The sequence below is a fragment of the Anguilla rostrata genome, chromosome 15, assembly GCF_018555375.3.
Source record: "Anguilla rostrata isolate EN2019 chromosome 15, ASM1855537v3, whole genome shotgun sequence".
Taxonomy (NCBI): domain Eukaryota; kingdom Metazoa; phylum Chordata; class Actinopteri; order Anguilliformes; family Anguillidae; genus Anguilla; species Anguilla rostrata.
The window spans coordinates 7267601-7278639 of record NC_057947.1 but is presented as its reverse complement, the minus strand read 5'-3'; the positions used below and the strand labels follow the sequence as shown (position 1 = coordinate 7278639).

General features: G+C 39.9%; 1 protein-coding gene across 1 annotated transcript in view; it reads left to right on the top strand.

Moving 5' to 3' along the window:
* The window catches only part of LOC135241169 (protein FEV-like), a 270601-nt gene that overhangs the window by 85676 nt on the left and 173886 nt on the right, over window positions 1-11039 (top strand). Inside the window, exon 2 of the transcript XR_010325917.1 lies at window positions 5178-5308. The gene's annotated coding sequence lies outside the window, so the exon portion shown is untranslated. The remainder of the gene's footprint in view (window positions 1-5177; window positions 5309-11039) is intronic.

Sequence of the window (11039 nt, the reverse complement as noted above, 5' to 3'; positions counted from 1 at the left end):
GGTTCAGATTGGAACATAGTGGGGACGGATGGATGGTTCAGCCCTGTTTCAGCTTCCAAGTGTGAAAGGCCATTTTCATCACTTTCAGGGCGACTCCTAAAACGTGGCCATCCACGCAGAGAGCTGTTAAAATCTGCAGTCAGCTGACAGTGCTCACACTGTTTAAAAACTCATTTCCCAACCAGCGCTTTCAAATGTTTCACAAAAAATAAAACAACTGAAGAGTGATGTCATTAGACTGAGACAAGCTTACAACTGTGACCCAGCATTACGCAGTGTTACATTTCCCTGAAGTCACAGAACAAGCGAGTATTGTACAAACTAGCGAGAAATGAGCCGCTTTCCCTCTCTCTGCCCAGGACTAGATAACAACCATCACTGTATAAAAGGACCCATACGATAGCCAAGTTAAAAATGTTTTATTTTTTTTGCTGAGGAGAATTGCAAAATGTTAATGGGGCTACAGAAAAACATGAATACTGTTTCCATCTGGAGCGTGGGATATTGCCAGAGAGGTCTGCAGTCCAGACTCTAATACTCATTGATGTTAATCGTGTCCCATTGTTGTCAGGGGACTCCAGTTCAGTTACATTTGCTGGTTAACTACATGAAATGGGAATATTTTGGATCACAGTTCATCTTAGGCCATTTACACTGTCAGACATCCGATGGAAATCATCTCTCTCTCTCTCTCTCTCTCTCTCTCTCTCTCTTTCTGTGTATGAAGGTAGTCAGGTAGAATGCAATGACTGCTTGAAGTCTGTCACCCATAGACATCACCAGGTGCTGAGCATCATCTCTGGTGATGCTATGCCAAGTCTGTACTACAGCCATCTTCAGCTTCTGCTTGTTTTGGGGGGCAAGTTGCCTTCATTTTTTTTATTCAGGGCACCAAAACATTTGGGACAAATGGCTTCCCAGGTGTTTCTGATTTGCCTGGTGTGTACAATTGCTTCCTTAGTGTACTGTAGGTATAAGAAAGCTTTCAGTATCTAGTCTTGAGTCTTGGCTCTTGATTGCCTGTAGAGTCTGGTATTGGCGTTTGTCAACAGGAGGACAGAGTTGTGCCAATAAAAGTGAAGGAAGCCATTTTCAGACTGAGAAATAACACGTATATAAAGCGCTGTAATTTCGATACGGTTGAACCGAAATGTATAAAAATACTCTTTAATAAAATCTGTGAATCTGCAGTAAATTCTTTCCTTGAAATATAAAATGATGGAGCTAAATCAAGGAAAAGAATGTCTGTGTCCCAAACACTATGGAGATTACTGTATGTATGTACACACACACACAATTATATAATATATATATTTATATATATAACATAACCTGAAATAAGGTCATCATATTTGCAACTTGGTTGCAAATGCTTTGCATTCACTGACTGCCTGAAGTCTGCGATGCTGGATGTCTTCCCTGGTGATGTTCTGTGAGGCCTGTACAGCAGCCAGTTTGAGTTCCTGTTTGTTTTGGGGGTTTTTCTGGCTTCAGTCTTGTCTTCAATAAGTGAAACACATGTTCAGTTGGATTCAGGTTGGGTAATGGCCAGTCAAGAACATTCCACTTTTTGGCCCTGAGAAACTCCTTGGTTGCTTTAGCAGTATGTTTTGGATCATTGTCCTGCTGCAAGGTGAATCAATCTTTGAGGGAATTTGTTGAATCTGAGCAGATTTTTCTGTGCACTTCAAAATTCACCTAGCTGCTGCCATCAGCAGTCACATCATCAGTAAAGAGCCAGTTGACCATACATGCCCAAGCCATAACACTACCTCCACCATGTCCACAGACAAGGGCTGAGCAGTTACTTTCATTCTACACACATTTCTCTTTCTATCACTTTGGTACAGGTTAATACTCCTGTCACCTGTCCATGAGACTTTGTTCCAGAACAGTTTTTTAGTGTACTTTTGGCAAACTCTAACCTGGCTGTTCTGTTCTCAAAGCTTATCAATGGTTTAAATCTTGTGGTGAACCTTCTGAAATGATGCCAGTGTTGTCTTTCGTTTATGGTAGTCTTTGAAACGGCTATGTCTACATCCTGGAGAGTGTTCTTGATCAGTACAGCAGTTTAAAAGCATTTTTCCCACAATAGAAAGTATTATTTGGTCGTCCACAACAGTGGTCATATACCAGGTTGTTTGCTATGTTAGGTTGTTGCTATGAGCTGAGTCTATCAGTGCGTTCTTGCTTCTTAACATTGCACTAAACCATTAATTTTGACACACCCAGTGTTTTTGCTATGTCTCTGATTTTTCAGCCTCATGATGATCTGCTTTGCTGGCATTGACACTTGTTTGGCCCTCATGTTGAGAGATAACAGCCAGAGACTCCAAACGCAAATGGTACCCCTAAAATCAACTCTAGAATTTTTGGTTGCTTTCTTGTTTATGAAAAAATGACACACATACACAAGATGGCCATAAACCAGCCAAGTGTCCAATGACTTTTTGTCCCCTAAAATGGAGGGACTTTGTATATAAGGGGCTGTACTTCCTACATGGGTCACCTGATTTGGATGCAAATAGCTTCAAATTAAAGCTGACATTCTGCACTTTAACCTTGTATTCATTGTTTCATGTCAAATCAAATGTGCTGGAGTACAGAGCCAAAATGGCAAAATAAATAAATAAATGTGTCACTGTCCAAATACTTACGGACTATATATGTATAATTGTTCGTTGGTTATGTGCAAAACCTTGATTAAACACAAGTTACATACTGCCTGTAGATACTTGCTGTGTTGACAGGACTTCTGGAGCAATAATGTCACTTAACGTTTGCAGGATTAACGTAAAGAGGACAGATTGGTTTCCTGTCTGAGTGAAAAAAAAGTATCCTTTCAAAGGAGACACAGCATGGCCTTAGGGTGGAATACTATAGACCAGCCCCACTTAGAGACAGACTCCTAGCAAGTCGAATTTAGATGGTGAATTTTCCATTTCTTTTCAATCATGTTGGACCCAGTTTGCAGATGGTCTCTAAACATTTTATCTTAACTCGATAAAGATATTCATTATCAAAGGCATCATCACATGTATTATATCCCAAATATGTCCCACCTTTTAATTGAGCGGTATTTTGATTTCAAACCCACATGACTGCATGCTGCAGCAATTTGTACACAGTACTGGAGACCCACACCAGAGATGCACGTAATTATTCTCAGTTTGCTTTCATGTGTACGGAAGGGTATAATATCCATGTCACAACAGTGGATATTGCGTACTGTATTTTTTGTGATGTGAAACTTGGATTGAACCATATTTACTGCTGCTAACTGACCACGGTTTAACGCACTGCTTACATTTTTGTTCACGTAATTTTAGAGATTTTCTCGTCAGTGACATGGCAGACCATTCAGGCACACAAGAAACTCTACTAGAATCTGAATTCAGCTGGTATATGTAAATGCAAAAAAGCTTATAGTCATAGGACTTGTTTTTTTCTTCTTCGTTTTTTCATATTTTAAAGTATGTTAATGGTTTGATCAATCTCCTGATCAATGGGTATTTTCTTGCCTGGAAAGTGGTAAGATTAAAAACTGTTAATTGACTGAACCTGCTATTCTCCTCTGGAGACTCGGTTGTGCTTGATTCATGTTGAATATTATCAGAAGATACAGGATGCACTCCTGTCCTGCCATATTCAGAGTAAACTCAAGGGGATATCCCATCCTGTCTGTGAGTCATTTGCACAATACTTACCGGAGATAATGTGCAATTATGTCAACCAAAAAATTCCCGAAGATGGGAATCCCATTTTATTAACAATAAGCTTAAAACAAGATTTCTGTGTGGGGGATTGCTCTGATCATAAACTCAAATAATTCTACCTTATTCTTTGACGTACCCTCATCCTACCGTTATTCACATTGTAGGATTTTTGGAATAGAATGAGTCAGCATACAATATAAAACATGAGTCAGCACTTCTTTCATTCACAAGTGAAAAAATCAACAACACAAGATCACAATCAGATGGTGAGGATTATTTGATTTTAGCCTAAAAGGGATATGTTGGCAGCTTTAACTGGACTGAGCCATGTTTGTTTTCTGTAAACCCCCCTGTGAGAGAGTACTCACAGAGAGCAGGCGTATCACAGAGACAAAAGCAAAGTTCAGGTTTCTTAAATTTTGAGCAGAGGTGCGGGGAAAACAGAAACAAAAAATAGGCAGTTAGAAGTTTCAGGTTGAGTCACATAAATAACAAGCAAGCAGTCGTGTGACAGAGAGGGGAAAACTTAAACCGGAGCATTGAAAAAGAGAAGCTCTGGAAAAAACGTTGTGTTGGCAACCCTCGACAAGGAGGAGCGTCGTTGGGATTTCATTGATAGGGATACCATATCTCATGGGAGCGCCTTATTTTGCAAAAATACTTAATATGTTTGTTTGTGAAGAATGCACATATCCTTTTTCAATCAGCACGTCATCCTTAGAAATCTTATTCTGAGAACGGAGGAGCCTGTTTGTCAGTTCCTTCAGCGTGCTGCCAGCTTCGCTTAATGCTGCCTCACAGAGAGTGACCTTTTCATCAAAAGTTTTTATTTCGATGACAGCTGTAAACATGTAACTGCCAGTTTTATTGTTAAACGGCAGACAAGGAGTAAAACTAGACATTGAAGGATTTGGACACATTAGCATAGGATAAAGGACACATTATGCGGCAAAAGGTTAACATGAATCCACCCTATTGTGTTTCTGTGTCTGTTGCAGTCTTTGCGCTACAAGAATGGCACGCTCTGAACAATTAGCTCATTTTTGTGGAGATCTAAATAGTTCAGAGATAGATACTAAGGGATTTAGCTTTTCGTCTGAGGAAGACCATAATGACTCATGTAAGCTACAGCAGTCATACATGTTAGGTAGATCTTAGTTTTGCCGAAAAACAAGTTCTTTAAAAAAAAAAAAAGCTTTACACTTTTACTGGTTCTAGAAATGTCACATTTTCCGGGAAACTCAATTTCTTAAAATCTATTTGACAAATTGATTTTGATCAATTTGTCAAAATCTTCCAGAAATGAAGTAAATGCTGGTGCATGTACTATGCTTGACTCTTTATTTGGGTGAGATGTGATTGTGGCTGGATTAAGAAATACTGTCATGCCTGTGATGTCTGCAGTGTATGTAAAGAGAAATAAAGTCCAACACTAGCATTTGTTTCTTAAATATATTTCAGAAAATCAGGTCTGTCAAGCGAGTCCAGGTGTAGCCCTGTTTCCACATTCGAAGGGGAGAACCAGCGTTCGTCCTTGTGAATCGGAGATCTATGATGCAGATTAGCAGTCATCCCAGCCTCTGCAACCAAAGGTAAACTGCCCTTATTGTCCCAACCACTGATGATAATTAATTTATCTGAATTCCATGTCAACTATGATAGCTTTTCATTGAATCAGTGATAAAAGGTGTCGCATTCATCGCATTCATTTCTTGTCTGAAACAACTTGAATTCACGTTATGAAATGAAATGGCCTTTCTACTTTGTAGTTCACAATTTAATATTGAGTCAATCAGCAGATTCTTGATGGCATGGAATTTTTTTCAGATAGACATGAAAAAAAAAAAATTTGGTCAATGTGGGATATCAGTATTGTTACAGTATAGCCCGGTATTGCCATATATTTTCAAAATTTTCATCAACATGAGGGTCTGTACAAGGAAACAGGAAAATAATTAACTGCATGTGAACATTAAAGAGGTGCCACTGTGAAACATATGGCTCCCTCTTCTGGACAGTACAGCGATGGTATTACGCTTACGTAGGTTCTCAATTTCCAAGTTAAAGCTTTCCAATAGTTTTAGATTTCACTAAACACCTTAATGTGTCATCAGCTTTGTAGCACAATGTCCATGGAGGTCGAATCAAGAAATGTTTCAGTATCAATAATTAGGGGTAGCCAGCAAAATGCATCAAGATCTATTGCCTATGATGTAACCGGACTGGGTTGCAAGAAAGTAGATGATGGGCTTGGATGATTTTGTGAATCATTTTTGTGTACTTCAAAATACATGCATTGGAGTGCGAGCTCTTACTGACAAAGCATCATAACACATTTGCGGGTTCAGAAAAATATTATTCATGCTCAATGATATACAGTGCATGTATGATGTATACAATGTCCATAATGAGTTATTGAGACACTGTGTTCGTAGCCAGAAATGTGATTGTTTGTTGGGCCACTCTATTCTTGAGCAAAGAAGGCAGTAATTTAAATGGAATATGTGTGGATTGTAGGGATCTGCTAAATAAAATAATGGAATACATGGTGCATAACTACAATGCACTTACTTTATGGCATATGGGAATAATAAAAAATTATGTACAATATGTTGTCTTTCCAATGAGGGATGAAAACAAAATATTTTCAACTGAAGCCATGTCTGTGTATCTCAGCCTAAGCGTACGTCCCCATTGTCCCATGCAGACAAGTTTTGCCCATGAGATTCTGAAACACACACTACTGACAGCTTCCTGATGGTGGACAAACTCGGTACTGAAGGCAGGGGTCTGAGTCTGAGAGATACTGGAAGAGCTCTGAGATAAGGAGGATGAGGCAATGGAGATATGGATCAGGACAAATGGCGCATTCGTGCTTTTATTTTTTTAAAAGGCCTCCTCTGAGCGCTCGCGGCCAGTCACAGAGATGAAGCTGAAGATAGCGCAGGTTGGAGAGTTACAGTGAGAGGGGTTAGTTTGGTGTAACAGCAGGACATCAGTGCTGAGCTGAGACTGCAGTAATTTTTTTTTTTTGCACTGAGGGATCATGGGAGCTGTACTGTTACAGAGAGATTTGGGAGCCAATAATGAAAGCTCAATAGGGAGCAATAAGGTGCAAGATATGACCTTATAACTCCAATAATGAGCAGAGTAGACGCATTAATCTAGGGATGGTTTCAAACTAGAGAGAAGAAGAACCAGAGGCAGGAGCCCATATGATCCGTGTTTCACTTTGCCATAGTTGCCCAATGACAGGTTTCTTCAGTGACCTGTTTGGAAACAAACAATGAATGCACACTGTTCAAACAGCCCCATCTTGTGGTGAGATTGGAAGCGTTGCATTTCAGGCAGGGCTTGGCTGATTCCACAGAAAACAGTTTAATCGAATATCATAGGCATAAACAAAATGCTGCTTGGAAACAAGACAACGGGACAATGAAATGGGGATATAACCTGACTAGTGTTTTGAGAATTTCAGTTTAAAGCACACACAAACTTGACTTTTTAATGACCTAGTCTTGCAGGGCTTCTGAATCTTAAAAAAAAGCATTTTGAAGCTCTCCAATTAAAAATAAAGCAGGTAATAGTTATGTTTTTCAACCGCATGTTCTTAATTTCGGTGATAAAGATCAAATGAATGAAAACATATGCACCCGTGGTGTTGTTTAAGTACACATTTATAGGAAGAAATGGTACAGGTAATTTTGTTACTGAACCTGGTCTCAAACCCAATCCTATCAGTGCAATATTTCCAGCACCCTTAAATTAGTCAATATTCAATGAATGAGGGACTCCTCACATCACCTCACTTGACTAGTTTCTCCCAATCAATACAAACCAAAATGAAACTCCACCATTTTTTTTCACTAGTGAAACTATGAGGTAAGCCGACTCTGTTATATTTCCAAAATAAATTTATAGAAAACCTTTCACATTTCGTGATTGCAATTTAATGCATTATGATGCATCATGCTTTTCACCTCTCCTTTATCAGTGCGAGTGGCTATCTGTATCCCATATGATGTGTCAAAATTGCAAAATTGTCTTACAATACAACTATTTTTATAACTAGCTAGCTAGGCCCCATTCAGATCAGTGCATAGACTGCATCCGATTAATAATGGGTTTAGCTTCTGAGCTAGCCATCAGAGCATGTAGTTTTCAGTTCTTTAGAAAGATATGCCATGAGAGAACTAAGGTGGCTGAGATGGGAAAGACAAATTAACAAATCAGAAAAAAAAAAAAAAAACAATTCATAGAGCAAACTAACAACTCAAAAGTCACAACAGCTTAGAAACACAATAAAATATCAAATCTAAAACTGTAATGTAATTTCACAAAACACAATTACAATATAGAAGACACTATAACATTTCACAAAACGAAATAAATCAAAAAACACAATATGTCACAAAAACATTTGCAGCTGAGAAAACAACAGAAAAAAGTAAAACCCAGCATTTGTCAAAACAAAGCAACAAATGTGAAAAAAGGAAGAACAGAAACAAATCAACATTTCACATAAACCGGAAAGGGTACCAGCAATCTTGTCCCTGATTGGACAGAATTGTTATCTATGTGACCATAAGTACTGGAATCTAATGTATTGCATCAGAGTTGCCTACAAGAGTCATAACACAACAGAAGAACATATGAAAAGAGTGCATTGCAGTAATAATAACCAATGATATTCTGACAATAAAAATAGTATAAGGCTAAGCAATACAGTAACATTAGTAAAATGGCTAGTGTTGATACATCAATCACTGTTAACATACTCCTAAATGCTATACCAAAAAGCAAGATTTATGTAATATGATAGCACAGGGTGGGAGACTAGGGAGGAGAGCGTTGCAGTACTCCAGATGGGAGAGCACCAGGGCCTAGACCATGAGCTGAGTGGAGTAGGTGGTAAAAAAAAGGGCAGCTTCTTCAGGTGTTACAAAGGAGGGATCAGTAGGCCTGGTTCACCGATGCTATGTTCTCAACAAAGGTGAGGTTGCTCTTGGGCGTCCCGCTGAAGTTCTTGGCAGTCTGAGCGGCAGTCACTGCAGTGTTTTCCAGGGCGATGCAGAGGGTAATGGGGGAGAGCAGACTTGGTAGGGATGTACAGCAGCTCAGTTTGGGCCAGATTAAGCTTTAGGTGTCACCTGTTCATCCAGGATGAAATATCACCAGGCAGGCTGACGTGCGTGAGTAGGCCTGTGTGTCAGAGCGGCTGAAGGAGAGAAACATTTAAGTGATATCAATTGGGTCTAGTGAATAGGTGGTCGGTTGGTGAGCCAGCAGAGGTCCTGAGACAACAGCATCTGTAAAGGGAGAGAATACAGAGAGCGAGAGAGAGAGGATAGGCTGGGATGGGCATCAATGGGGAGGAGGCTAGAAGACAGCGCTGAATGAAGGAGCTGCAGATGTCTGCTACTTTCATGTCACAGTAGGTTACGAAGCTGTCTGCAGTGAGAGGAGTGGGAGATGGGGAAAGGGGTTGGTTGAGGCTGGAGAAGAACAAGTTTATGTGGGTTACAGCTTCATGAATAAGGTGTTGGAAGTGACACACGCCTTGTAGAATGACCAGGCATATTTTACTGTGAATGGGGGCAACATTGTTTCATATAATGCTGATGCATATAAACATACTGTTTAAACACAAAAACTAAATACAGTGGTATGAATTGGCAAAAATCCAGTCAATAAATAGGCTATATATATGTATCTGTGCAAATGTTATAATTACCATTCTATATCCGCTGTGTGCCATTCTTGAGCGATTGTTTTGGCTTAAGCTAACAACAAAAACTAAACATTCATTTCACTTTTCACCTTTTTGTATGAGCAATCCCCTGTTCCTAAAACAATGGTTTTAAAACAGTTTCCATTGAAAGAACCAAACCTGTTCATATAGACAGCCCAATTGTGGGAATTGCAGTTCTTTGGGAATGTCAATGGGGACATTGTTCCTTCTTAAATTAGACATCTTCACAGTTCTCTCATGTTTCTGTTTCAAAAGAATTGAAAACTACACACACTGATGGCTAGCTCTTGAGCTAAATCCATTATTAATCTTATGCAGTCTATGCACTGCTCCAAATGGGGCGTAGCTAGCTAGTTACGAAGCTAGCTATGTGGGATGTAGCTGGGCAGCTCCCTAAGATAGTGGCACCATAAAACAATTGGAACACGTCACGTGGGTGAAGGAGAGAAAAAAAGACTTCAGCATGATACGTCATTTAGCATTTAATTGCAATTACGAAAAGTTATGTTAGAAATACAATATTGTTGGCTTACTTATATTGTTTCAGCTGTGAAAGAAAAATAGTTGATTTTCGTTCTGGTTTGTATTTATTCGAAGAAACTCATCAAGTGAGTCCCACATTCACAGGCTATGTAAGACTTTTAGAGTGCTGGAAATTTGTAGAACAGATATGAATGGGTTGTGAGACCAGGTCGTGCTATTTACCAAATCATTTGCCATTCACCCCTTTCATCATACCACACTGCTGCCAAGTGTCTGTCCACGACAGGTCACATCGACTTATCCATGCCTTGTCTCAACCTTTTAAATACAGTAAAAAGGTTAACATTCTGCAACTTGTAATTAAAAACTGTTGATAAAAAATCGCCCACGTTAGAAAATCATTATCTCCGGAGATGGATTAGATCCAGGTCGAACTTTATGAAGAGATTTACCCAGAGTAAGCACTTCAGTTAAGATAAAGAGCGGTTGTCAGTGCTGGGTGTACATTGTGGTGCTGGGTTACTTGTGGCAGTCCCCCCCGTCCCCTGTATCGCTCACTCTGTATTTCTGTCTGTGGCGTTTCGTCTGTGATTGAGCCAGGCTGGTGAGCCTCGTTGTTAATGCTTCAGGGTGAGTTTTCCTTTCCTCACAGAGCCCAAAGACAAGGTCGTCTCAAGGACAAGAAAGACAATGTGAGTTTGGTTTGTACTCTGGGGAAGGAGTCTGTTCCAGCTTAAAGGTGCCCCTGTTTAATGTCCAATTTTTGTCTACGCTTAATACTCTTAAATGTTTAAACTTTTGTGATAATGCAGTTGATTACAATGCTAATAGCAGATATTCCTCACAATTAGCACTTAGGGACGATTCCTAGGCTCCGAATGGAGGGTCTGCGTTGAGTTTCCCTGCATCTCTCTTATGACAGAACGCTACACAGGGATTCCTTTTGGCTCGATTGATCCAAGGAAACGAGCGTCTGTGTCTCGACAGATATCCGCTCACAATGGCAGCCCTTCATCAGGGCCGCGCGGGGTTTTGCGCAAACGGCGGGCAGAGACAGACACACTCCGCATTCCTCAGGCGGTGCGCGC